The sequence below is a fragment of the Sinocyclocheilus anshuiensis genome, unplaced genomic scaffold (assembly GCF_001515605.1).
Source record: "Sinocyclocheilus anshuiensis isolate Anshui unplaced genomic scaffold, SAMN03320099.WGS_v1.1 scaffold517, whole genome shotgun sequence".
Lineage (NCBI taxonomy): Eukaryota > Metazoa > Chordata > Actinopteri > Cypriniformes > Cyprinidae > Sinocyclocheilus > Sinocyclocheilus anshuiensis.
The window spans coordinates 402062-402917 of NW_015536535.1; positions in this window are offsets into that span (position 1 = coordinate 402062).

Genomic DNA, 856 nt, shown 5'->3' on the forward strand with positions numbered 1-856 from the left:
TTAAGAACAATCACACCAGGTGTGTATTCCAGAAAGTGGGTTTTGTTGGAAACTCAGAGTTTGTTAACCCCAGAAAAGGGAAACTCAGTGTTTTCAGTTCCAATAAAAGACAAAACTAAACCTCTCGGTAAGTTACTCTGTGAACCTATAACCTGGTCGGGAGCAGGTTTTCTTCGGTAAACCCAGAGTTTCTGTCGGTCTCATCCCCCCCTTTTAAAGCGTAAGCGATGTTTAAATACCTCATTCATTCATTCATTCATTCATGCATGCTGCAAAAATGCTTTTATTGCTGAGATGTTTGCCTTATTTCAAGTACAAATATCTAAAAATTCTTAAATCATGATGCATTTTCTATAAAAAAAAAATAAAATACAATATTTAGTCTTGTTTCTTGGGGGAAATAAAATTATCTGCCAGTGGGGTAAGAAAACTAATCTTAATACAAATGGAAATAAGATTATTTTTCCTCACCGCACCACTTTCATTTTCAACATGCAGACACTGTAAATGTGACAAAAATGGCATGTCTTTTTACACGGAATCCTGTAGATGAGGAGGCTGCATTAATTCGTGGGGAGTTACATTTACATCAGGAGAGGAATTTGTTTTACTTTATTTTATTTTGCCATATCCACATGCATATTAATTTGAGCGGTACCACTTTTAAATGATGTTCACTTGATAACATCTTGCTGTGAGTGCAGATTTTGCTCATCTCAAACGAGCCTCTAGTTTCTCCAGAGCCGCTGCAGGAGCGCTGATGACGACACAGCTTTTTCACGATGGACCTTTTTCACATTTCCGGGTTTCTCAGCAGCGGAAGTCGTCATAGTTGGGTAAACTTGAAGAGCAGTGA